The sequence below is a fragment of the Mirounga angustirostris genome, unplaced genomic scaffold (assembly GCF_029215605.1).
Source record: "Mirounga angustirostris isolate CCGP_5_RB_7025 unplaced genomic scaffold, mMirAng1.0.hap1 SCAF_1, whole genome shotgun sequence".
Lineage (NCBI taxonomy): Eukaryota > Metazoa > Chordata > Mammalia > Carnivora > Phocidae > Mirounga > Mirounga angustirostris.
In genome coordinates this window covers 131,295,588-131,320,629 of record NW_026991709.1, presented here as the reverse complement: position 1 = coordinate 131,320,629, position 25,042 = coordinate 131,295,588, and the positions used below count along the sequence as shown (strand labels likewise).

Genomic DNA, 25,042 nt, shown 5'->3' with positions numbered 1-25,042 from the left:
AGTATAGGCTAACTTGGTACTGACTGTGGTTAGTGAAAATGAGCGTGACTATTTGAGAGAAAATAATGTTATATAGTATTTTGAGATGAAGAGTCATTTAGGAAGTGAAGATATGGTTTATTATTGGGACAACATGGAAGCATTTCATTTAACATAAAAGCCAGAAAGAGAGATTTGTATTGTGTCAATATTTTTGGGATTGTTGGCTGCCTAAAGGTTTATAAAGTTAAAGGAGTTCTTGAACAGACTGAGAAGGGTCAGGCAAATTACATTTAATATTGCTTTTAAATTAATGTAGCATGTTACGGTTAAGAGCATGTGGTTAAGTCCATGTGGACTCTGGGTTCAGATCACATGGGTTCAAATCCCAGCTATATCTTTTGTTAATGGTGAGATCTTGAACAAGTCAGTGTGCTACGGCTCCTCATAGCTGTTTTTTGTTTGTTTGTTTGTTTGTTTTGGAGGGGGGTGGATAGAGTAGAGGTGAGGAGGCATTAAATGAGATATACCATGTAAATATCAGCACCACAGTATTGTATCGATGTTATTGTTACTGAAGTTCTTTTTCAAGCAACTTTTAATTATTTTTAGCTTTCTATTCCCTATTGTGGTCCTAATGTAAGTCACAGGATCAAAAACAAAAACCTCAGTGGGTATTTTCTTTGATTCATAAAAATACAAGGAGATACTATGTAATAAACTTTAAATTTTAACTGCCCTTATTTAACTTCACAGATAAACCTTGAAAGAACAATATCTATCCTGAAATTTCAAAATTAAAAAAATTAAATTCAGTTAATCTTGGATGAAAGTTTGGAGTTTTGGAATTTGTTAGAATCGGTAAGTCACTAGAATTTTGTTAAGGCAGCCCTGATTGAGTACGCCAGTAGATCAAGTTGTTGGGAGCTGCCGGGACAGTGACTGGAATGTATGCTTCCATAGTGACAGTGCGGTTTTCGTAGAAGGAAAGATAGACATTAATTTTTTTTAAGTGATCTGAAGTGTCTGGAAATATAGTAGACATTTTCTTTCCTGAATGCTTCTTTGGTACTAGTGTATGTTAGCATCTATTAGTGTCATGAGATAGGGTTATATGTAATCTCTTAATCCATTTTTTGAAAAACTGTTACTGTATTAGACCCTCTTACATATTTACAAGATTCTTTAATCAACAATATGGTTTGTTTTTTTTTTAACCCAAGGTTAACTTTTGTGATAAAATTTTCTTTATGAACCATTCATCTCCCTTAAACATTCCTATGTCTTTTGACATATGTATCTCTAGATGACTTTGTTTTAATCATAAGACAAATCTATATTAAGGAAAATCAGTTTTGATGGAGGCATTTTATGTATAGTTAAAACTGCTTTTGTTTAATCGTCCCTCTTTCTGTTGGAAAGGACCTTGATAGTAGTTGTTAAAAATATCTGAAATGTTTATATTAAGTTGGATACAATTCATTTTATTTTATTTATTTTTTAGGGGGGGAGGGGCAGAGGGAGAGAGAGAGAGTCTTAAGTAGGCTCCATGCCCAGCACAGAGCCTGACGTGGGGCTGAATTTCACAACCCTGAAATCATGACCTGAGCTGAAATCAAGAGTCAGATGCTTAACTGACTGAGCCACCCAGGTGCCCCAAGTTGGGTACAATTTAATTGGGCTAAATGAAGTAATATATATGTTCAACAAATAATTTAAAAATTATGTGCCTGAAGAATGGAAAGTGGTTGTTGTAGGTAGATCTATCTTTTAGAAAGCTTGAAGGGTGATCTGTTCCACTTCTGTATCAGAATCCTTGATAGGATCTGCTTGGGAATCTCCATTTTAAGAAGTTTCTCAGGTGATTTTTATGCACTGTAAAGTTTTAGAAGCACTGCTGAACTCTCCACCTACAGCTTTTAGGATATTGGCTTCTGGCTCTTTTGATGGAAACTACTCTTCCTCCATTAGAGGAAGAACAGGGGTAAGCCGAGGTACTGTTCCTGATGACCTGCTATGCCCTATACTGTGAAATTTTCAAAGCTTTCAGTGTCAGCCTTAGTTTCTGCTCTAAGTCCTCTCTCAACTGGAGCTCCTGTGGTGAAGGAACAAGTCATATGATTGGTGATGCACAACCCAGTAGGCTGTGACAGAGGCTTTTTATGTTTCCTAAAATGTCAGTATTTCCTAGCAATATAAGAATTGCAGGTGAAGAAATGTAAGAGAGCTTAAGTGGTCTTCTGGGGCCAGGATTGAAACCAGACTCTTGACACTATACCTGCTACCTTTTTAATGGAAAGAGAATGCTGTGGTTTCAGGTATGCTTGGGTTGGAAACGTGCCTCTATCACTTACTGGCTTTACTAGCAACTCTCATACTTCCCTAAACTTCAGTGTCCCTATCTGAAATGTAGGCTCAATAATTGTTAAATTCTAAGGTTATTGTGAGGATTAATGACCTGATGCACATTTTTAGAGTGCTTCAACATACTTTTAATGGTTCTGATCTTGAGTAGGCATTACGATAAATGATGACTATTATTTAGCAACTTAAGGCAAATATGCCCTATGGAGTTAACCAGTCACAGGCTAAATGAGTTTGTCACATTATGGAATATATGTCTTTCTGTTCTGAGGTGGTATGATAGCTAGAAACGAGGAAGATACAGCATGTGTGTGGGATTTTTTTGGGAGGTGGGAAAGCAATGTAGGCATCTTTTTTTTTTTTTCTACCCATATTCTAATAAATTCTAAATTTGATTCTAGCACAGACTTTTCTTAAAGCTCCAGACTTTTATAGCTCTAGATGTTTACATTGAACTCCCTAGAAGACATCTCCAATGGGTAATCCCATAATATGTCCTATTCTAACTTGGGCTCTTTCTTCCAACAGCTGATCTTCTTCCAGGTTTCTTTCTATCAGTGAATGGAATTGCTATCCAACTTCATCCTCCACAAAATCTAATCTTTCACCAAATTCTTCTGATTGTTTGCCCATAAATCTCTTCTGCCTTCTCTTCACCTTCTTTACCACCATCACTTTAGTCTAAGCTACTGTCATCTCACACCTAACTTCTCCCCTGTACCTTTCTTGCTCCTCTACATAATTCAGCCAAATTTGATAAATTTTCAATGTGAAGTTGATTGTCATGCTGTATTTAAAACCCTATAGTAATTTTCCCTTTTTGACTTCTGCCCCATTTTGTTTCACATATATTCCCTCTCTAGCTGTGACTGGCCTGTCACTTCTCTTTCTTGACTCTGAATGTGCTTTTCCCTTAATGCTTTCGGACCTTAGTACTTGCTGTGCCTAGACTATAACATTTCTCATAGTTTTCAGATCTTAAATAGTCTTTCTTTAGGTCTTTGCTGACCTCTGAGCTAAATCAAGTCTCCTATTACAAAAGCTCACCCCTTCCCATATTTTTTTTTTTAAAGATTTTATTTATTTGAGACAGAGAGAATGAGAGAGAGAGCACATGAGAGGGGCGAGGGTCAGAGGCAGAAGCAGGCTCCCTGCTGAGCAGGGAGCCCAATGCGGGACTCGATCCAGGGACTCCAGGATCATGACCTGAGCCGAAGGCAGTCGCTTAACCAACTGAGCCACCCAGGCGCCCCACTTCCCATATTTTTAATAGCATTTATCTCTGTTTGCAGTTATGTATTTGCATTGTTATTTGATACTCTCTGATTTCCCAAGTAAAATGTAAGTTCTATGAGGGTTGAGAATTTCAGTGTTTACAAAGGCCTAGAACAGTCCTGACAACAGATGAGAAGTAATAAATGACTGACTGAAATACATAACTAGGCAGTTTGATACAAAGTGTTTAATTCTAAAGTGAGGTAAGTGCAGATGGAGTCACAGTGTTGGCATATTAAACATTGGTTTTTTAGGAATACTTTAGTATTGTAGCATTTGTTTAATCGGCTTCTAATTTTAGTTTTTCTATTAAAAATAAAGATAAGTAGTGTTTTGAAATTAGTACAGATTAAGAGCTTCCAGAAGTTTATTGTACTTGAATGCACTTTAGAATAAAAACTTTCTCCTTTCGTCACATCTGCACAGGATTTGAAGTTTGCAATTCAGAAACATATAGCTGATTACATACTTCTGATGCTTACCATATGTAATGTGTTCATATATGTTAGTTGCCTGAGGCATAACAATTTAAAAATACTACTAAAACTTTTACAAAGACAAGAAATCATAGATTTTATAGCAGGTTTCTCAGATTTTATAAAAATTAAAAAGAAATCAAAAAGATTAATATAATATTGGAATTAGGCTTATATTTGCTTTTTGGTATTTGGACCTTAAGTTACTGTATGACTGTTGTTGGCAGATTGAATGGTTATTATGAAAACAAGAAGACTTTAGTATTTTCTTGAAAGTTGGTTTAATACTGTTGTTTACATTTTAAAATTAGTGCTTTCAATAAGATTTTGGTTTCCAACTCTGCTGAATTCTCCCTAGGAGTGCACAACTTCAAAAATAAAGAGGCACAGTCAGCAGAAAAAAGAGGTGGTCTGAGCATTTATGTGTTAAATATGCATGTTAATTAGGAAAAAAATTAGAAAAATATGAAAACAGATGTTACATAAATTATTGCAGTCCCAGGGCAGCAGTAACTTATACACTGACAATAATTTTTATATGTGCATGTGTATATCTATTTCTAGATTCCTCAATATTTATGCAATTCCATAGAGAATAACTAGAAAAAGAACTGGTATATCCTTTCAGTGAGACTATGGTAAACATTTTTTCTGCCTACAGATTGCTGAAGAAGTCTAGTTTCATACAGTCTTACTGTACAGATGAACCCTCTGTGTTATCCAGTTCTGCCTTGTAGTCTTTCTTCTCCTTTTTGGTTTCTCTGATGGTTATGCCAGTGAGATATTTTATTGAATATATTCTGTTGGAGCAAGAAAGTAAATTACGATCCAAGCAGTGTAAGAAATGTAAAATTGACCCGAGTGTAAAGTGTGTATTTAGAAACAAAACAAAGTATAACTTCTCAGGACACTGATTATGTTGTCAGTTTTTCTTTGGTTACTGTTCCACATCATGAGGAAATAGCCATCATTCTCTGAATGATATTGGCATGGTAGTATGACAATATGTATTAACTGTTACATAAACACATTTGTCAAATACACATATCTTGGAATAGTTGAAAGATATTTGAATGTCTTTCATTCTAAAGAGCCGTCCATAGAATAAAAATGGTCTGTATTTTTACAAGGGAAAAATGAGAAATAGAGACTTGCTTTATTTTAGTGGTGTAATAATTTTTAGCTCAACCATACAGAAGAAGCACATGCCTATATTACTGTCCAAGGAGGTGTTGACCGTATTTAGGTGTATTTTGCATGTATATTATATAATTTAAAAATGAGTTGTTCGTAGCTTTTCAGGTAAGACTGAAAGTTAAAATAAGGAAATGCTACATCAGAATGTAATCATTTTCTTTATCAAACAAAACAGGAATTGTATTTGATACAAGAGCACAGAAGTTTCTGTTAATCTGTCTAGAGATCAATGCCTCATTCATTCCTATTCTTTAGAAATCATACCTTGTTATTTGGTTTTAATAGCATATGATGCTAAAATGTGTTTTAAGTAATTTCTTTTGAATCTCACTATGTTTCAGTTATATCTATTATCATAATGTTTTTCAGTTCTGTGTTATTTATGTTTCACATTATATTACCTAATTACTTTTGTACATATGCTGAGCCACTAATAAGTTCAAACAGGTTATAGGGAGTAAACTAATACAGAATGAAATCTAGAGGAAAGTGATGATAATTTATTATGATAGTTTAGTAATTTTTTATATTAAGAGATTCTTAAATTAGATAACTGTTTAAGAAATTCAGTTTTCATTCCTGCAGATTTCATACAGGTTATATCTGTCGGATAGGATTTTTGGAAGAATATTACTAAAGGTGGTATTTTTCTTTTTCTTTATGCAGGAAGGTTATGGAAATTTTAAATGTCACAAATAATATTTACTTGTTACACTGATACATCAGTATTCTAGTTTTACATTTTATTAATGCTATGGAATCCTTTTCAATGGAATTTTTTTCCACATGTTTTCAAATGTTAAATTTCCAATTTTTTTATTTTATGTAATTTCAATACTTGGTATTATTTTACTATATTAGAATAGTGTGTTCATTATTTGAACACTTTTATGTCATTTCAGTGAAATGAAGTTTAACATGTGATTTGTTTTATATTAAGGTGTTTTGATTTAAAATTTTTTTGTATTATAATGCCGTTTATTGTAGGTATAATGAAATGATTTCCTTTATTCCAGTAGTTAAAATTGACGATAGAAAAAGTGATTAGTGAGTAGGCTAACAATTATCCTCTAAAAGCCTAAAATAATACGTCATAAATTTTTTCAGCTTTCCTTTTTCATTGTTTGCTTTGGTTTAAGGTTCCTTCTGGGATAGGGATGTTTGAAGCTATTTTATTTATTTTTTTAGGTATTTGCTTTTTTGCTTAGCAGCTCAGTTGAGGGAAAACTCAGCTGATCTCTATTTCTTCATTCTTCTTTGCTTCCTGTTTGCCAATCAAGACTTGTATTTGGAGAACTGTTTTGTACTGAGTCTGAAGTCATCTTTGACCTGTAACAAGAGCATGCATTTTCAAGTGTCAGTTAGATTTGTGGATCAATAAAGGTCTCCTGAAAGGTAAGCGTATATTTATTCAAAATGTACATTCAAAAATTGAATACCATCAATACCTGTCTTAGTCTGTTTGGGCTACTCTAACAAAAATACCATAGACTTGGTGACTTATAAACAACAGAAATTTATTTCTCATAGTTCTGGTGACTGTAAGTCCAAGATAAAGGTGCCAGTGCTTGATTCATAGACCACCATCTTCTTTATGTGTGTTCACGTGGTAGAAGGAATGAGAAAGTTCTATGGGGTCCTCTTATAAGGGCACTAATCCCACTCATAAGGGCTCCACCATCATGACCTAATCACCTCCTAATGGCCTCACTTGAATACCATTACATTGGGAATTAAGATTTCAGCATATGAGTTTTGGCGGGACAAAAACATTTATCAGTAACAATATCCTTATATGGTAATGTGTTCTGTAGATTCATGTATAAAAAGTGTGTGTGTGAGTGTGAGAGAGAGAGAGAGGGTGTTTATACATACTGCCGTATTTAGATTGTAGGCTTCAGGGAATGATGTTGTTCACTACTAGTTACTCAGAGTTCCCTGATCAGTTTCTTTCAACTTCTTATATCTAGTCACCAGTTTCCAATCTTTTCCTAATTGTTTTCCTTCTCGTTTAACTGAGCCTTGGAGGGGGGGCACTTAAAAATGTTTTCCTGCTGGGAAACTTTCAGCACTTTCCCTATAGAATGCTTTTTGTATCCGTATCTGTCTCTTCCCCCTTTGGCACCTGCCTCCCTTCACTGAATTAAAAGAGTAGCAAAAGTAGAATTATTGAATTTGGAGTTGAAGATAGATACGAGGCATTCACGTATTTTTTTTAACCAAAACCCATTGTAAGAAATAAATTTTACATTTATGAGCCATTTTCCACAGGTATAAGTGTACCAATGAAACTGAAATAAAAGCTGAAATAGTTTTAACCCTAACTGACTGGAATGTGTGCTGTGCTCTATTCCATTCTAATTTTTGATATTTCATTTAATACATGCTCCTTCCTATAACTGAATTTATTTCCCTATCTAATAGTGGATTGCCTTTGCAGTTTTAAAATCCATACTTTAGATCACTTTATATTTGTTCATGACTGACTCAGGAAGTAAATGGAATCAGATAGTTTGTTTTCCATCTCAGTCAAGCTGCCATTTCTCTTGTCTTCTCCATGCTTCTCATCTCTCTCTATATTCACTATAAGCTATCAAATGATGTGGTCAAAGAGCTGAGTAACTACTGGGAAATACCAGAACACTTAACTTGGTTCCTCTATAGTATATGAGAACACAGGTACAAATGGTCAAATCTCAAAATTTGAAAAGGATAAATCTTTGATAGAATCATTCTATTATAGTAAAGTATATATTTCTTTATTCTCCTCTTGCTCGTTCTATGTAAATTATATGTGCAGGATGATGTCCTCAAGCCATTCCTGGTTGAAAACATTTTTAACTTGTTTTAAGTCCTATATACCAGTTAGAATAACTCAGATCCTTTCCCAAAGTGGTCTCTTCTAGTACGCATTCCCATCATATTTAATGTTTTTATCCTTTAAAAAATTGCAAGCATTTTTTTCTGATTATAAAAGTTGTGGTAGAAAGGTTGGTATATATAGAAAAATAAAAAGATGATACAATTTATCCCTAGTCAAATGCAGCAAAAGGAGTTCTAAAAGGGAAGTTCATAATAGTGATAAATGCATACAGTAAGAAAAAAGAAAGAGCTCAAATAAACAACCTAACTGTATACCTAAAGGAACTAGAAAAAAAGAACCAACTAAACACGAAATTAGAAGAAAGGAAACAACAAAGAGCAAAAATAAACGAAATAGTGACTAAAATGACAAGAGAAGAAGATATCAATGAAACTAAGAGCTGTATTTTTCTTTTTTTTTAATTTAAAAAATTTATTCAGAGAGAGTGCACAAGTGCGTGTGAGTGGGGGGAGGTGCAGAAGGAGAGAACCCCCAAACAGACTCCTCACTGAGTGTGGAACCTGACACAGGGCTTGATCCCACTACTCAAGAGATCACCTGAGACGAAACCAAGACTAGGATGCCCAACCAGCTGAGCCACCCAGGCTCTGCAAGAACTATTGTTTTTTTTTCAAAATAAAAACAAAATAGACAAAACTTTAGCTAGGTGTACAAAAACAAGAGGACTCAAAAAAATGAAATTAGAAACTACAGAGGACATTTTACAACTGACACCACAGAAATACAAAGATCATAGGAGACTACCATGAACAATTATACACCAACAAATTAGACAACCCCAGAAGAAATTCCTGGAAACATACAACTTACCAAGACTGAATCATGTGAAATAGAAAATTTGAACAGACCAATCACTAGTAAGGAGATTGAATAAGTAATGGAAAACCTCCCAAGAGCATCTTGGCTCCTTTCACAGTTTGGCTATTGTGAACATTGCTGCTATGAACATTGGGGTGCATGTGCCCTTCATTGTACTATATCTGTATCTTTGGGGTAAATACCTAGTAGTGCAATTGCTGGGTCATATAGGGTACCTCTATTTTTAACATCTTGAGGAACCTCCATACTGTTTTTCGGAGTGGCTGTACCAGCTTCCAGGCATGTGTTGTGATGAGCACTGGGTGTTATGTGCAACTAATGAATCATTAAACACTACATCAAAAACTTATAGTGGCTAATAGAAAGAAAGAAAGAAAGAGAGGAAGGGGAGGGGAGGGGAGACAAGGGGAGATGAGGACAGATGAGGGGAGACGAGGAGAGATAAGACCTCCCAAGAAAGAAAAGTCCAGGACCAGATGGCTTAACAGGTGAATTCTACCAAACATCTAAAGTAGAATTATTGCCAGTCCTTTTCACACTTTTCCAAAAAATAGAAGAGGCAATACAGTTGACCCTTAAACAATATGGGTTTGAACTAGTGTGGATCCAGTTATATGTGGATTTTTTTTTTTAATATAGTACGGTACTATACATATATTTTATCTTCCTTATGAGCTCCTTAATAACATTTTCTTAGTTCATTGTAAGATTATAGTATCTAATACATATAAAATATAAAATATGTCTTAGTTGACTGTTTATGTTATTGGTAATGCTTCTAGTCAGTAGTATGTTATTAGTAGTTAAGTGTTTGGGGGGTCACAAGTTATGCATGGATTTTCACTGAATGAAGTGCCAGTGTCTCTAATCTCCACATTAAGAGTCAACTCTATTTCCAAAGCCATTTTATGAGGCCAGCATTACCCGGACACCAAAACTGGATAAGGATGCTACAAGAGAAGAAAATTATAGGCCAGCATCCCTGATAAAGACAGATGCAAAAATCATCCACAAACTGAACAGAAATGAATTCAACAGTATCTTAAAAGGGTCAAATACCATGATCAAGTGGGATTTGTTCCAGGGAATCAAGGATGGTTCAACATCCACAAGTTAGTCAACGTGATATGCTACTTAATAAAATGAAGGATAAAAATCATATGATAATCTCAACAGATGCAGAAAAAGCATTTGACAAAGTTCAACATTCATTTATGATAAAAACTGACAACAAAATGGGTATAGAAGGAATATACCTCAACATGATAAGGCAATATATGACAAGTCCACAGCTTACATCATGCTGAATGGTGTAAAGCTTAAAGCCTATCTTCTAAGATCAGGAATAAGACAGGAATGCCCAAACTTGCCTTTTTTTTTTTTTTTCCTCCCTTGCCAGGACCTAACTGTTCTTTATGTGGACTATTCATCAGAGTTATTTTTGCAGTGAGCAATTATGACGAAGGAGGTAATGTTCCCTATATACAAAGAGCGAATCTCACCATTTTTATTTGACCTAGTACTGGAAATCATGGTGAGAGCAATCAGGCAAGAAAAAGAAATAAAAGGCATTCACATCAGAAAGGAAGATGTAAAACTGTATTTGCAGAGATATTATCTATAGAAAACCTTAAAGACTTCTGAAAAAAAAAAAACTGTTAGAACTAATAAATGAATTCAGTAAAATTGCAGGATAAAAAATCAATATAAAAAATGTATTGTATAATATAAAAAATGTCTATAAACTAACAATGAAGTATCCAAAAGCACAATTAACAGAACAGCCCCATTTACAATTGCATCAAAAAGAATAAAATGCCTAGGAATAAATCAGTACACTGAAAACTATGACATTGATGAAAGAAATTGAAGAAGGCACAAATAAATGGATAGATACTCTGTGCTCATGGCTTGGAAGAATTAATATGTTAAAATATCCATACCACTCAGAGCTATCTACAGATTCAATTAAATCTCTATCAAAAGTCCACTGGCATTTTTCTTAGAAATCGAACATACAATCCTAAAATTTGTATGGAACCACAAAAGACCCGAAATAGTCAAAACAACCTTGAGAAAGAACAAAGCTGAAGGCATTACACTTCTGAATTTAAAATTATATCACAAAGCTTTAGGAGTCTCAACAGTATGGTATTGGCATAAAAACAGACACATAGATTAATGGGACAGAATAGAGAGCCCAGAAATAAACCCACACATATATAGTCAATTAATTTTTGACAGAGGAGCCAAGAATAGACACTGGGAAAGGATAGTCTCTTTAGTAATGTTGTGAGAAATTGGATCCCTATCTTATACCATATAGAAAAATCAACTTTAAATGGACTAAAGACTTAAAAATCTAGAGGCAAACAAGGGTAAGCTGCTTGAAATTGGTCCTGGTGATAATTATTTGAATTTGACACCAAAAGCAAAGGGAAGAAAAGGAAAAATCAAGTAAGAGTACATTGAGGGGCGCCTGGGTGGCTCAGTCGTTAAGCGTCTGCCTTTGGCTCAGGTCATGATCCTGGGGTCCTGGGATTGAGCTCCACATCGGGCTCCCTGCTCCGTGGGGAGCCTGCTTCTCCCTCTCCCACTCCCCCTGCTTGTGTTCCCTCTCTCACTGTCTCTCTCTCTGTCAAATAAATAAAATCTTAAAAAAAAAAAAAAGAGTACATTGAACTAAAAGGCTACTGAGCAGCAAAGGAAACTATCAACAAAAATGAGAAGACAACCTACCAAATAAGGGGAAATATTTGCAAATTATATATCATATAAGGGGTTAATATTCAAAATACACAGAGAACTCTCACAACTCAATGGCAAAAAACACAACCAATTTGATTAAAAAATAGGCAGAATAACTGAATAGACGTTTTTCTAAAGAAGACACACAAATAACCAAGAGCTACATTAAAAGGTGCCCAACATCACTAATCATCGGGGAAATGCAAATCCAAACCACAGTAAAATCTCACCTCACACCTCTTAAAATGTGATCAAAAAGATAACAAGTATTGCTGAGGATATGGAGAAAAGGGAGCCCTTGTTCACTGTTGGTGGGAATGTAGATTGGTGTAGCCACTATGAAAACAGTATAGCGTTCCTCCAGAAATTACAAATAGAACTACTTAAGAGCCAGCAGTTTGACTTCTGGGTATATATCCAGTAGAGTATTGACGTGATATCTGCCCTTATGTGTTCATTGCAATATTATTTACAGTAGCCAAGATTTGGAAACAACTTAAGTGTCTACTAGTAGATGAATGGATAAAGAAGATGTGGTGTGTGTATATATGTATACACACACACACAATAGAGTATTCATATATACAATGGAGTATTACTCAGACATGAGAAAGAAGGCATTCCAGCCATTTGTGACTATATAGGTGGACCTTGAGTGCATTACGCCCAGTGAAATAAGGCAGAGAAAGACAAATACTGCCTAGTATCACTTACATGTAGAGTTTATAAAATAAGGGAAAAAAAGTCAAACCATAGAAATAAAGAGTGGAAAAGTAGTTGCCATGGGCTGGGAGGGGTTGGTGAAGAAAATAGGGATAGGTTGGTAAAGAGGTACAAACTTTTAGCTATAAGATGAAGAAGATCTAATGTATAGCATAGTGACTAGTTGATATCACTGTATTACAGAAGTGAAATTTGCCAAGAAATTAGAAATGTAATGTTCTCACTAAAAAAAAAAAAAAGTATGTGCAGTTGATGGATGTGTTAATTCCATTAATCCAGTTAATTTATCAGTTAATCATTTTACAATGTATATGTACATCATATCATGGCGTACACTTTGAATATCTTACAGTTTTATTACATTATATTGAGGTCAGTTATACCTAAATACAGCTGAACAAAACTTAAAAATATAAAAAAAGAAACCAAAAAAAATTCCAACTCCTATAATATGGAGATGTACTGATCTAACATTTTAAAAATACAACTTTTTTTATTTTATTTTACTTGAACTTAAGAGAGGAAATAACAAAACTGAAATGGAACTTAAATAAGTGAACTTTAGATAAATATTTTTTCAAAACCAAAAATATTTGTTCCTAAGAGCCTTCCAATATTAAAGAAGACTATGGAAATCTTTAAATACTTTGATAATAAGAAAATAGGGAAAGACTCCTCTAAAAGCAATGTATCTTTTTATTTTAAAATCATTTTCCTAAATCATTTCTTGAGGTAAAATTCACATAACATAAAATGTAGTACACAATAGAATTTAGCACATTCACAGTGGTGTGCAACCTCCACCTCTCTGAAGTTCCACACGTTTCCATCACTCCAAAGTAAAACACCTTACCCTTTTAACAGTTTCTCCTCCTTCTGCCCTTTCCCCAATCCCTGGTATGTGCCAACCTGCATTCTGTCTCTATGAATTTATTCTGAATATGTCATGTAAATGGAATCCTACAGTGTTGTATGAGCTTTAAGTCTGGTTTCTTTCACTTGGTGTAATGTTTTCAAGGTTCATCTATGTTGTAGTGTGTATGAGTACTTCATTACTTTTCACATTCAAATAATACTCCATCATATATATATAAACTTTCGGTTTGCTTTCACCTTTTGGATATTATGAATAGTGCTTCTGTGAATTCATATTTATATATATTTATTTGAGTACTTGTTTTCAGGTTCTTTAGATATATACCAGGAGTGAAATTGCTGTGTCATATTATAATTCTTTTAAATTTTTGAGGAACTACTCACTTGTTTACCACAGTAGCCTCAGCATTTGATATTCCCACAAGCAATGTATGTGGGTTCAGTTTTTTTCACATCTTGCCAATACTTGTTATTTTCCCTTTTTTTACGATAATCAGAATGATCATTATGATTTTAAGATCATTGTGAATGCCTTAGAGCCAAGTAATATCATAGAGAAATGATTATATCTAGTATTTTTTATATAGCAATTATATATCAATTCGGAGTATCACTTAATTCTGTTTTCCTTCCAGCATTAACTGATACATGGACATTGTTTTCCAGAATAAAAGATTTCTTACTTTTCTTCATTTTCTCAAAATCATTACTATATTTTATTTCATATTTCTACCATGTTTTGTGTGTGTGTGTGTGTGTATGTGTAGTTCTGTGTTTTTGGCCACAGTTTTAAGTTACCATTCTTTTTGTTTCTCATTGGAAAACTATGTCTCTATTATTATGGATAGCACACTACAATTGTACTTCTAGGTTCCTTCATCATAAGATAACATTTTTGTAAGGTTATCTACATTCTTTTTGAAGAAATACCTCACTTATCCTGGACGTCCTGTTTTAGTATAAACCAGTGAACCAGAGCTTCCTTGGCCTTTTGCTGAAGTGTCATTCCCAGATTTCTTTTAGTTATATTACTGGATTAGTTCCAGTGTTGCTTGGATCTCATTGTCATCTTTATTCTTAGGTTTCTTTAAATAAATTTTCAGAAGGCTAAATGGTGAAAGTTGTATTTTCTGAGTTGTACATATTAGAGCTTTTTTTTTTTTTTAGAAAATGTTTTTCTTTTATTCTCACAGTTGATTGATCATTTAGCTGGGTATATATTTCTAGATTTAAAATAATTTTTCTCAAAACTTTGAATCTTTTGCTCAGTTTTTTTCTACCATCCCTTATTCCTTTTAAGAAATTTGAAGCTAGTCTCACTGAAAAATGTTCTATGTTATATCACAGTGAAAACAAAATAGAAATTCTTAACTTCATTAAGCTTCAGTTTTAAGGTAGCAAAGTCTACAAGCAGCAAGATAAATAAATACATTAAATATATAGTAGGTTAGATGGTTGTGCTATGAAGGCAAATAAAGCAGTGACTAGAGGATAGAGAGTTCAGAGTACAGTGAGAGGGATGGAAATTTTAAATAGGGTGGTCAGGGAAAGTCTCTCAGAAAAGGTAACATTCTAGTAAAAACCTGACAGAGGTGAGGAGTGAGCATCTCAAGCAGAGGGAACAAGAGGTGCAAAGGCCCTGATGTTAGAATACTGCTGATGTGTTCAGGAACAAGAGCATTCAGTGTGGCTACAGCAAAGTGAGGGGAGAATAGTAGGATTAAATTACAGAGGTGACTGGGAATCTAGGTCTTTTAAGATATGTGTTTAGCTTTTATTTTGAATGATATGGGGAGCCATTGGTGAGTATCATCTTGTTTATAGTTTAAAAGAATTACAGTTAATTTAAAATCAATTAAAATTGATTTTAAGGGAGCAAGGGCAGAAGCAGAGGGATCATATAGAAGATTAGAGATGAGAGATGATTGTGGCTTGACCAGGATTTGCTGATGGATTAGATTTGAATTATGAGAGAGAGAGAGGAGTTAAGAATGACTCTAGTAATGTTTTGTTCTGAATAATAGGAAAGATAGAGTTTCATTTGATAAAGAAGGGGAAGATTATGCAAGGTGTACATGAGGGGGAGAAGGCTAGGAATTTGGTTTTGAACATGCTGAGTTAGAGATGTTACCAAGTGGAAAAGGTCAAGGAGACAGATACACTGGTCCAGAGTTAAGGTGAGAGGTCTGAGATAAAGGAGATAAACTATGGAAATTGTCAGTTGCAGATGGTATTTTTAAAGGGGTAATATTGATGTAATCCAGTAAATATAGCTAGAGGCAATTGAAGGTCCTAGCTTTGGAGTACTCTAAGTAACAGGGTTAGGGAAAGTAGAAGTAGTAGAGAAGGCCAGGGACCGAAAACCCAGTGAGGTAAGAGGAATTTGGCTTTCAGAAAATCTGAAAGCTAATGAACCTAAATGGTGTAAATATTTCAAGGAAGAAGAATGATCATCTGTGACATGCTGCTGAAAGGTGAAGTTACGGATGAATTGTGAATTGACTGTTGGATTTAGCAATGAGAAATCATTGGTGACTTTGAGAAGAGTAGTTTTAGTAAAGAACAAAATCTGACTGGAGTGGGTTTAAGGGAGAGTGGAAGGAGAAACATGGCAGCTTAATAGGGAAATTGAAGTTAAGAAAGGATTTTTTTTTTTTTTTAAAGTAGAGGAGAAGTAGTATACATCAATCAGTATTAAGATTTCTTCAGTGAAGAGGAATAATTGATGATACAAGAAAATGGAGAATGGCTGAAGCAGTATGTACAAGTGGAGAGAGAGATTGGGCTTAGTTAAGAGCATAGTTGGTCTATCCTTAATAATAGAAAGGAAGGCAGAGATACATGCACAGATCCATGTTTAAAAATCTTCAGTCAAGCTTTATACTACTTTTAGGGTATGTGGCATACAAGAAGCATCATGACGACTAGTTGCTTCCCACTTCTTTAGGATTGTTTTATTCTGTTAATTCACCCCTTTGTGCTTTTTGTGTTAGCACTGTAAATGAGTGGTGGTTTCCAGTTTAGGAATTTTGTGTTAAAAAATTTTTTGTTGTTAATGGAATTAAGACCTACAACAGGCATTTATGAGTGATACACATCTTGAAGTTTTTGAAACTTGATATTTATGTAAATATTTCTATAGTATGTCCTTGAGAGCCATCAAGCTACATTAAAATCAGAAGCAGAGCCATTGATTCCTTTCTCATACTAGCCTTAGGGAGCTTATGGTTCAAATGCAGTTATCAGAGAAGTGATAAATTGCTTCATGTCCTAGATTGTTTGAACCAAGGGTGAAACCATGAATGTAAAAATCCATGAATGCCAAGGGTCTGTTGTGTTCCTTATGACTCATATTTCTCCTAGTTACTGCAGCCTAGGAGTATAGTCGATGAATATGGGATACAGTAATAGCATCATTTTAGTGTTTTCTTTCTGGTATAATATGACTTCTGGGATCACTACATGTGTTTCTGAGTTGCATAATGTTCTTCCTACCTATTCTTTACAAAGTTCCCAGCTCTCTGTGGTGATGAAACTCCCCTTCTGGCTATAGATATTGCTCATGGTGTCTTGTGACATGATTTAAGCGTCTTGTTCACTGTGCTCAAATACTGTTGAGCTTAATTTAGTAAGGATAACAGGTGGGACAGGAGCGATTCTAAAATCAAAAAACTGAGCGGCCTTGTGCTTATGATTCCCCATAGAACGTAGGTGCTACAGACCCTACCTTTCCCTAAAACCTGGCACAGGTTCCTTGATCACTGGGCTGGAAAACATTTTGAGTAATATCACCTATATATTCGTTAAGTCCACTTGTGCACTTAGGACGCATCTACTGAGAGTCAGGATATTTGGTATACTAACAATTTACTTAGTACTCTGTCTTTGGGAGCCTACTATTTATGGATGTAATAGAAATAAGATGACTTGTGCTTCTTGAAACTATTTTGATTACCTCTAAATGTCGGTTGTAGCTTATTGCCTTACCTTTTAGGCAAGAATAAAAGTTCTCTCATTTTCTTTTGGTATGTACCCACATCACATCATTGTCTAACATGGGAAATGTATCTGTTATTTTGTGGTAAGGCTACCAGTACTTCATGGGTTGACTCTGAGAAGATACTTCAGGGAATTCTTCTTTTCATAGGTGAACAGTTTAATGTGTCATAGACCACTCCTTCATCATATTCTTAGTTGATTCCCTGTTATATAACTTTATCATTTAACATCATTTAATGTATCTCCTTCCCTGGGCTTCATATATACATTTGTCCAGTGGGCTGCCATTTTGTCACCTGGGACTTGGTTTCTGTGTTTAGGTTACTGACGTAAACCATTTGCAGTGACTTTCCTTTTACAAGCACAAAATTTTATGCAAAAATCCCAGCTATCTCATTCTGACACACTTGTGTTCCTTTGCAAGTTAATATTGATGTCCGTCCTCAAACCTCTAATTCCATCCTAATAGTTTTTTTAAGTTAAACAAGATGAACCATTATCTCTGTGCGGTTTTATGCTAGTGGCCTATTTTGAGTAACACATAAAGATGGTTCTTAAATCCTATTCATTGAATTAAAAAATTTTAAGTGGAGAGGATACTTGGGAATGTTGGGGAGGTCAAAGGTAATTCTCTGTTAATAGACTCTAAAATGTCATCAACTTTGAGAGTAGAACCAATCTGAATTCATCTATTCATTTGATCAACAGATATTTATTAACTGTTTGCTCTATGGCAGGTACTCAGCTAACTTAAATAAATATATCATTTTAAGATGTCTTTCTTTTTAAATTGGATGATGTAAGGAACAATTTTCTTTTTTCTTTTTTGCTAAGTTTATTGTGAATTTTTTTAGGTTTTCAATATACATGCACTGTACATAACTCTCACCTTTCAATAGTGAAGAAACAGCCAATTCTAGATAAAACTGAAGTGTGGAAAATACAGAAACTGTTTCACATTCTCTTCGTCTTACTCACTTTTACAAAGATTTAATGGACAGTGAAATTCACCAACAGTTTCAGCTCTACTTCCTTGTAGTTCTGCTAGTCTTTTCTGGTACCTAGAAGACCTGAAAGAAGCATCATGAATTGGAAGGGAGAAGTTATATGAACACATAATCAGACAAATAGACAGCGGATCCTTTATAATTGAGAGGTGACTGTATTTCTACTTTACATAGAAATTTGAAGTTTTTACTTTAGGTATTCCCATTTAGGAATACTTTGTAGTTTGTGAACAGCTGACTCATTTAAAGAGGATTTTAAAGAAAACTTTGATTTGTAATTACTGGACCATTATGAAACTAACATTTTATTTATTGTTGAGGCAAAATAAGGTTTAGTTATTAGAAATGTGTTCATAATTTTATAAATGACATGAACTAATTTTGCCTCAACAGTTACTTAATTTTTTCATCATGTAGTGAAATATTGGCTGGATATTTTGAAAGCCTAAATTACTTGGAATGTATTTGAAACCTCTCTTTTTATGTACTTCTGTTCAAAATGTTACTTATCTTTGGATCATTTTTAGTATAGGCTTAAAGTTTGGAGTTTTACATTTACAGTCTTATAAAGACATAAGTATATTTGTTAGTTCTATTGGAACTAAATAATTTTATCCACGTAATTGTCATTCAGCTGTAGCTGTCTGGAATAAAATTTCTGGAAATAGGTAGCCATTTTCCGTATGAAATAACCATTTAAAAGTGTTTTTCATCTGATAGCATGTATTTTATTTTTTATAAATAGCACAGAGCAAATGAAGTATTTAAGGGAGATTATCAGCTCAAGTTCAATAATATGTTGGTTGACATTATTAAACTGATGATATTTTATAATTAAAAAAATACTTTCATTATTACTTTTATAAAATACATGTGCTTTTGTTGTATCTTATGTGTTAATCTAATTTCCTATTGTAGTTACCGATTGAAAGTGAATTGTGTACCAGTGGGGTTCTAAAACCTTGACATTATTTTAATCTGATAACAAATGAGTTTAAGTTCATGTTCTTTCAGTTGTTGGCAACAAATCTAAACCTGTATTTTTTTGGATTTATGAGGATAAGTCCTGCTTTGGCAATCTTGTAGATCCTCCAGAGAATAGTTAAACAGTGATTAATCATTGTTTCTTCACTGAGTGTGCAGAAAAGAATGGAAAAGCTGCATTTCACACTTCTGAAGCAATTAATCCCCATGATCTTAGCCAGGTTTGTCTTGTAGATAAGTCGGGATACAAAACGGTACCTAATTTATCAATGTATACATGCCATAAAGTATAAAACACACAATTTATTTCATATCATTTATAGTCAAATATAAAAAAAGAGTGACTTTGCCATATCCAAGAGTGTTTCCTACATTACCTTCATATAAACTAAGTACCAGAGATTACAATGGGATTCCTGTTTATTGTGCACATCTGGTGCAGTCACTATGCATTTTCTCATTCACTTGCTGGCATTTTTAGTGATTGTGGCATAAATCACCTTGCTAATCAGAAACATAAGTGACGGGAAGTCATCTCCCTTTTTTGAACAATGGGAAAAAACATATGGCTTCTCAGACAGGACTTGGCTGTTATACTATTTATGTGGCATTATATTCTGTATATAGAATTTCATATTAATTGCAGTAGTTTGATTGAAGGCATGGAATACCCAGGGTTTGTGGTCAAAGTATTTGTTTTGTACCATTTCTGTAACAAATAAACAGAAGAAGGTAAAATTAACTGCCTTGCATAAAAAAATTTTTTTTTAATAAAATCTACTTTGGTAAGAGTTTTTAAGATTGAGATGAATTAAAGAATATATATATTTTAAAATGTTTGTGTGGATGTTTCTATAGATGCATAGATACAGTAATTCTAAGTTAGTTTTTAATTATACCTATTTGAAAACACTGCATGGATTAGAGTAAAAATTACTGTACTCTAAGTACTAAACTGTAACTGACATTAGTTTGCTTTTCTAGTAGTAGTATTTCAAGATGAGTTACATTTTTAATGAATTACTGGTTATTAGTTGGAACCACTTCTGCATATACTACAACTAAAAGTAAAAGATGAAGTAAAACTTCGTAAAATGTGAGAAATTTGTATGTGCAGACTTCAGAAACTACCCTTAGTGAATTTCCTGCTATTTGTTCTAGAATGCTTGCTGTAGATTTGAAGGTATTTTTCTTTTTCCTCAATAGTCACTTAATTCTCAAAAGGTAGTGGGTATAATGGCCTTTCGTCCTTACTTGGCTTTATAATACTTAACTTCTTATCACTTACCACTTTCCATTTTCTTGGGTAGCAAGGAAAGATTTATTTTGAATGTGTAAATTTCAAATGAAAATTTATTTGTTCAGAGAACCTTATGTCTTTTGCAGTTTTGTTTTCTATATTACATGTGACAATAAATTAGTGAGGCGAATTTTTTAACAAATATATCAGAGCCTATTTATTCAAATGTTGGCTATTTCCTTTGAAGTAGTTAGTTCCCTTGGGAAGATGTATACATAATCCATTAATCAAAGTATTTTAGGAATGCCTCTTTTTGAGTTTTCTTCAGTGGAATTGATGTATAGCTGCCCAAAACGGATACTTTGCGGGGAGAGAAGATTCATTTTGTGTATATATGTGCTAGTATTTTTGTTTAAAAAAAAAATCAATCAATCATAATAGCTTGTACTGCAGCCTGTATATATCTTGTAGATAATTGGACACTATGAATAGAAATAGAATTTTGAAAAACTGCCTGAATTTTAAATAAATGGTCATACTTACCCATTTTGTTTTAGACATCTTTTATGATATTGTCTGAAGGACCACCTGCAGTAGGAGCCCACAAATTGAATAAATGCAACATAAGGAGAGACTTTTTTTTTTTCTGTTGTTCTTGCTTATTTAAAAAATGCCACCATAAAGATTCTCTAAGGTAAAGTGTGCTATTTTAAAAAATACATATTTACCATTGAATTGAGACTTTTTAGATTAAAATTATCCAGTCCTCAAAAATTACCTGAAATCTACAGCATACTACCTCAATCCTCGTCCATTTTTATTTCCTTCCTGCCTTTAAAACCTCTTCCTCCTCATTCCCGTTTTTTTTTTGTTGTTGTTTTTTTTTTAAGATTGAGATGTAGTTGTTGTAAAGAACAATTTTAAAGTCGTGCAGTTTTAAACACATACAGGCTTCCTTTTTTCTTCACCAAAATATAAAAATTCTAGGAGGATAGATTGGTAAAATCTAAAAAATATGTAATTTATGACATGGCTAAAAGTATCAAAATAAAATATAAAGAGTTCTATTTTTAGTGAGTGAACACTTTGGAATTTGTTAGTAATGGAGCTTTAAAGAAAATTTTCTTATATAAAGTGCTTGATGGGAAAAATATATTAACCTAAAGCATTTGCTTATTTATCATGTTTTTAAAGCCAGGAATTTAATTTCTAAATGTATGTCCTTTTTTAAATAGAATTTAAGTACAGTAATGTTGATATTTATTGCACATTTTGTCTAAAATTTGCTTTTATTTTCAGAGAATTTGAATTATTATCTTTTTCCTCTAGTCCATTCTTTTTCTCATTTATATTCATACTTTGTTGGTACATACTACCCTCTAAAGTAGATTCTGAATTGACTGTACAATTTGCAGGAAAAGCTTTTTTTCTTTCCTGTGTTCTCATGGCATAAAGAAGGAATCCTCCCATAGTAGGGATAAACTTACTGGTAATTTGTAGCCAGGAGGATTATTGCTTACAGTCCCTCTCTCTAGCCATCCCTTTCCTACCTTGATGTTTGTCTGGAAGTGCCTTTAGGAATGTTGACAGAGGCAGAATGAATGCCTTCTGCTGAAAGTGCTGTGGGTAGGTGGTGTGACACCGTTGTGTCACACTAAAATTCAGATAAAAATGTTAATTTGTGAACTATTTCCCAAAAGGGAGACTTTTATTTCTGAGTGGGAAAGCTGCTTTGAGTGACATATATAATTCAGAAATTTTAATGTGAAATTTTTAATGGAGTATATTAAGTCTGAGAAACGTGGAATATCCCTTCTTCCTCCATGTTTAAATAGTTTTGGTTTTTGTTGTTGTTTGTTTTAGTGTTTAAGACTCTTCTGGGTAGAATATTCCCAGTGTGGACCTCAATTGTGTCTACTATAGGGGTTCAGCCATATATGGCATGTGGTGACCAGCAGGAATGGTCTGCTGATATAATGTGAAGGAACAAATGCGATTTTTTTTTTTTTAAAGGCAAATTAAAGAATAAAGAGCCAGACCTGGTGATAAAGTATTAGTTGTCACAGAGGAAGCATTTCTGAATTCAACCTGGGGTCTGTTTTGTTTTCTGGTCTAGAGCTCTTACGCCTTATGTCAGAGACCTCTGGAGATAGAAAGGCGGGTGGGCTGTGAGAAAAAAATAGTTAGAACAGGAAGATAAGGAGAAATACTGTAAGATGCTTGGGGTCAAGCAATACTGCTCTTGTACACTCTAAGCTCAGAGACCCAAGAAAGAAGAAAGGCATTCTTCCTCCTCTTTTGCCACAATCCACAGAGTCATTGGCATTTGACAGACTGCATTGTGCGGCAGTGTTAGAAAGATGTGGGGCACCCTGGGTGACAGCAGTGCTACTCGACAGAGCAGTAGTTAGAGCAGAGGGGATGCAGGGCTCTGGGAGAGTGGATATATGCTGAAGAAGCTGCAGTGGTCTCTGTCAGTGACAGTGGCGACCGATAGTCAACAATCCAGAGCAAAGGCAATACCTGGATGGAAGGAACAGATGAGGCCCGCCCAAACTCAGTTTGGAGGGAACGGAGCCAGCAGACCTCAGTACCACACAGAGAGGCACAAAGAGGGGTGAGATGATAATGTGCCATGGTAAGTGACTGCTAGCTGATTGGTCTTGCTTGTGAATACATAGGAGATACTTCAGGATGACTCCTCGAAATGTTCTGGGGGACAGCTTATAGGGGTCTGGCACCCTGCACTGTGGGTTAGTAGAGTTCTCTAGAGAAACAGACCCAATAGGAGATATACATATAAAACAGATATTGGCTCATGTGGTTGTGGAAGCTAAGAAGTCCCACAGTTATGCCCTCTGCAAGCCGCAGAGCCAGGAAAGCCTGTGGTGCAGTTTATTGAGTCTGAAGGCCTGAAAATTGGTGTGACAAAGGTGGGGACAAGGGAGATCATCAAGTCCTGGTCTGAGTCTAAGTATCTCAGCTGAAGCTGAGACAGCGAATTTGCCCTTCCTTCACTTTCTGTTCTATTCAGGCCCTCACTGTATTGGATGATGCCCACTCATTTTGGTGAGGGCATCTTCTTTACTCCGTTTGATTCAAATGCTAATGTCTTGGAGACACTCTACCAGACACACCCAGAAATAACATTTTACTAGCCATCTTAGCACTCCTTAGCCCCATCAATTTGACATACAATATTAACCATCAAAGAGATGAAGGTGAGACCCAGCAAGTATAAGTTACATTTATTTTGTAAAATAATTCACAAATTTGTGGAAGTACTAAGGTCTTTTTTTTAACCTTTCTTTTCTTTATCTTTTCTTTCCTTCTTTCTTTCCTTCTCCCTCCCTCCCCCCTCCCTTATACTTCCCTCTTCCTTCCTTCCTTCCTTCCTTCCTCTCTCTTTTTCTTTATTTCTCCCTCCCTCCCTCTCTCTCTTTCTGTCTCTCTCCCCCTTCCTTCTCCCCCCCCCCCACTTCTGTCTTTCTTTCTTTCCGCAAAACTTTTTGCTTAGTTACTAGTGGTGGCAAAAAGTATTCTAGGGGTTGGATCAACCAAGTTAAAGTATGATTCTTTTCCTTAGGAGCTTGCACTTTATAGGACAGAGAATGGCAGTTGAGAAAATTAACATCTAGTTGGGGGTGGGCAGGGAAACTTTTGCCCATTAGAGATACCTTGTGTTGGACAGGAGTGGTCTTCCTCTAGCATCCCTCTCCGACTGAGGTGAATATGGCCTTGGCTTGAACACTGCTGTGAATCTTGAAGGTGTGACAGCTGGAAATTGTCAGTGAACTGTGCTCCTCACAGCAGTTTGTCTGAGTGGTGTACCTCCTTGGCTGTTACAGTGGATGTGGGATTCAGTTGGTGAGAAATATCAAGTAATTCCTGCTTGTCCATTATCTCCTCTGCTTTCAGCAAATTGATTGTAGAGTCAGAGAAGCTGACTGAAATTGAGCAAGTCTTTGAAAGAATTCAGGAAAAGATAACAGCTGATAGATGCAGAACAAGGACAATATATTGATAAGACACGAGTTGAGATAGTAATAGCTCATATAATCTAGGATTGATTGGGAAGGAAGTGAAACTAGAAGGGGAATAAGGGATTGAAATTAAATGAAGTCAAAGAACTAGATATTTCAATGAGTTTGAAAGCACTTGTACTGAGTGAGGGAGTTAAGAGGGAATTGTGATGATGAAGTGGTATATTAGTTTAAGATTAATAGACAAACTCCAGGAAATTCTGATACTTTGAAATCCTATCATGTGAATTGGGAATAAAATTTAACAGAAGATGACAATTATATGTATATATCGTAGAATCACAACCACAAATACCATCTAAAAGTATAAAGATATAATAATTTAATTTTAGTAGTGTAACTTTTCTGCAAAGTAAAGTTTCTGAGCCACTCGTATATCCAGTTTCTTGATTGAATAAATTTACTCGTTTATCAGGGAGTGCAGGTCT

At 34.6% G+C, this 25,042-nt stretch overlaps 1 protein-coding gene across 12 annotated transcripts in view; it reads left to right on the top strand.

Moving 5' to 3' along the window:
* TBC1D5 (TBC1 domain family member 5) overlaps positions 1-25,042 on the top strand; it is a 587,897-nt gene that overhangs the window by 168,228 nt on the left and 394,627 nt on the right. For 4 of the 12 annotated variants that reach the window (XM_045903861.3, XM_064588392.1, XM_064588425.1 and 1 more), the window contains exon 3: positions 6,572-6,686. The exons of 5 other annotated variants lie outside the window; for them this stretch is intronic. The gene's annotated coding sequence lies outside the window, so the exon portion shown is untranslated. Of the gene's footprint in view, positions 1-6,479; positions 6,687-25,042 lie in introns of all 12 variants that reach the window. 3 more of the 12 variants (XM_045903860.3, XM_045903864.3, XM_054504437.2) reach the window with 1 other exon arrangement.